Here is a 3,198-nt window from a genome sequence, read left to right as displayed (position 1 = left end):
TTTGATCATGGTTCTTTGTGATCCATGCATTGGCATAGAACTCTTGAACCATCAAGATTCCGACTTGTTGAATGGGGTTGGTAAGTACTTCCCAACCTCTTCTTCGGATCTCATGGCGGATCTCTGGATATTCACCCTTTTTGAGTGAAAAGGGGACCTCGGGGATCACCTTCTTTAAGGCCACAACTTCATAGAAGTGGTTTTGATGCACCTTTGAGACGAATCTATCCATCTCCCATGACTTGGAGGTGGAAGCTTTTGCCTTCCCTTCCTCTTTCTAGAGGTTTCTCCGGCCTTGGATGCCATAAGTGGTTATGGAAAACGAAAAAGCAACGCTTTTACCACACCAAACTTAAAAGGTTTGCTCGTCCTCGAGCAAAAGAAGAAAGAAGAGAGTAGAAGAAGAAGAAATGAGGGAGAAGGGAATGGCTTAGTGTATTCGGCCAAAGAGGGGGAGAAGTGGTGTTTAGGTTGTGTGAAAATGAAGGAGTGAAGAAGGGTATTTATAGGAGAGAGGGGAGAGGAGGTTCGGCCATGTATGGGTGGGTTTGGGAGGGAAAGTGGTTTGAATTTGAAGGGTGAGGTTGGTGGGGTTTTATGAAGGATGGATGTGAGTGGTGAAGAGTTTTTGGGGAAGAGGTATTGAGGTGATTGGTGAATGGGGGAAGAAGAGAGAGGGTGGTGGTGGGGTAGGTGGGGGTCCTGTGGGGTCCACAGATCCTGTGGTGTCAAGGAAAAGTCATCCCTGCACCAAAAGTTGCTCAAAATCACGTTTTGAGCTATTTCTGGCGTTAAACGCCGGGCTGATGCCCATTCCTGGCGTTTAACGCCAGGTTCTTGCCCTTTTCTGGCGTTTAACGCCAGTCTGGTGCCCCTTTCTGGCGTTAAACGCCCAGAATGGTGCCAGACTGGGCGTTAAACGCCCAACTGCTAGGCTTACTGGCGTTTGAACGCCAGCAACATCTTCCTCCAGGGTGTGCTGTTTTTCTTCCTGTTTTTCATTCTGTTTTTGCTTTTTCAATTAATTTTGTGACTTCTCATGATCATCAACCTACAAAATAAAAAAAATAACAAAGGAAAATATATAAATTATAATCATTGGGTTGCCTCCCAACAAGCGCTTCTTTAATGTCAGTAGCTTGACAAATGGCTCTCATTGAGCCTTACAAATGATCAGAGCAATGTGGGAACCTCCCAACACCAAACTTAGAGTTTGAATGTGGGGGTTCAACACCAAACTTAGAGTTTGGTTGTGGCCTCCCAACACCAAACTTAGAGTTTGACTTTGGGGGCTCTATTTGTCTCTGATTTGAGGGAAGCTCTTCAAGCTTCATCTCCATGGTAACAGAGGGATATCCTTGAGCCTTAAACACAAAGGATTCTTCATTCACTTGAATGATTAGTTCACCTCTATCAACATCAATCACAGCCTTTGCTGTGGCTAGGAAGGGTCTGCCAAGGATGATGGATTCATCCATACACTTCCCAGTCTCTAGGACTATGAAATCAGTAGGGATGTAATGGTCTTCAACTTTTACCAAAACATTCTCTACAAGTCCATGAGCTTGTTTTCTTGAGTTGTCTGCCATCTCCAATGAGATTCTTGCAGCTTGTACCTCAAAGATCCCTAGCTTCTCCATTACAGAGAGAGGCATGAGGTTCACACTTGACCCTAAGTCACACAAGGCCTTCTTGAAGTTCATGGTGCCTATGGTACAAGGTATTGAAAACTTCCCAGGATCTTGTCTCTTTTGAGGTAATTTCTGCCTAGACAAGTCATCCAGTTCTTTGGTGAGCAAAGGAGGTTCATCTTCCCAAGTCTCATTTCCAAATAACTTGTCATTTAGCTTCATGATTGCTCCAAGGTATTTAGCAACTTGCTCTTCAGTGACATACTCATCCTCTTCAGAGGAAGAATACTCATCAGAGCTCATGAAAGGCAGAAGTAAGTCTAATGGAATCTCTATGGTCTCATTTTGAGCCTCAGATTCCCATGGTTCCTCATTGGGGAACTCAGTGGAGGTTAGTGTACGCCCATTGAGGTCTTCCTCAGTGGCGTCCACCTCCTCTCTTTCCTCTCCAAATTCGGCCATGTTTATGGCTTTGCACTCTCCTTTTGGATTTTCTTCTGTATTACTTGGGAGAGTGCTAGGAGGGAGTTCAGTAACTTTCTTGCTCAGCTGACCCACTTGTCCTTCCAAATTTCTGATGGAGGACCTTGTCTCATTCATGAAACTTTGAGTGGTTTTGATTAGATCAGAGACCATTGTTGCTAAGTCAGAGGTATTCTGCTTAGAACTCTCTGTCTGTTGCTGAGAAGATGATGGAAAAGGCTTGTTATTGCTAAACCTGTTTCTTCCACCATTATTATTATTGAAACCTTGTTGAGGTCTCTCTTGATTCTTCCATGAGAAATTTGGGTGATTTCTCCATGAAGAATTGTAGGTGTTTCCATAGGGTTCTCCTAGGTAATTCACCTCTTCCATTGAAGGGTTCTCAGGATCATAAGCTTCTTCCTCAAATGAAGCTTCCTTAGTACTGCCAGGTGCATTTTGCATTCCAGACAGACTCTGAGAAATCAAATTGACTTGTTGAGTCAATATCTTGTTCTGAGCTAGTATGGCATTCAGAGTGTCAATCTCAAGAACTCCTTTCTTCTGACTAGTCCCATTGTTCACAGGATTTCTTTCAGAAGTGTACATGAATTGGTTATTTGCAACCATTTCAATTAGCTCTTGAGCTTCTGTAGGCGTCTTCTTCAGATGAAGAGATCCTCCAGCAGAGCTATCCAAGGACATCTTGGATAGTTCAGAGAGACCATCATAGAAGATACCTATGATGCTCCATTCAGAAAGCATGTCTGAGGGACATCTTCTGATTAATTGTTTGTATCTTTCCCAAGCTTCATAGAGGGATTCTCCATCCTTCTGTCTGAAGGTTTGGACTTCCACTCTAAGCTTACTCCATTTTTGAGGTGGAAAGAACTTTGCCAAGAAGGCATTGACTAGCTTTTCCCAAGAGTCCAGGCTATCTTTAGGTTGTGAGTCCAACCATATTCTAGCTCTGTCTCTTACAGCAAAAGGGAATAGCATCAGTCTGTAGACCTCAGGGTCAACCCCATTAGTGTTGACTGTGTCACAGATTTGCAAGAACTCAGCTAAAAACTGATGAGGATCTTCCATTGGAAGTCCATGGAAC

General features: G+C 43.7%; 1 non-coding gene across 1 annotated transcript; it reads left to right on the top strand.

The window, feature by feature from the left end:
• Positions 1 to 2,852: 2,852 nt before the first annotated feature.
• Positions 2,853 to 2,960, top strand: LOC130938436 (small nucleolar RNA R71). Its single transcript, XR_009069602.1, has one exon. It is a non-coding gene; the product is annotated as a small nucleolar RNA R71 (small nucleolar RNA).
• The last annotated feature ends 238 nt before the right edge of the window (positions 2,961 to 3,198 follow it).

Source organism: Arachis stenosperma, chromosome 6, assembly GCF_014773155.1.
Source record: "Arachis stenosperma cultivar V10309 chromosome 6, arast.V10309.gnm1.PFL2, whole genome shotgun sequence".
Taxonomy (NCBI): Eukaryota; Viridiplantae; Streptophyta; class Magnoliopsida; order Fabales; family Fabaceae; genus Arachis; species Arachis stenosperma.
The sequence above is the reverse complement of the archived record's forward strand: the minus strand, read 5'-3'. Positions and strand labels throughout refer to the sequence as shown.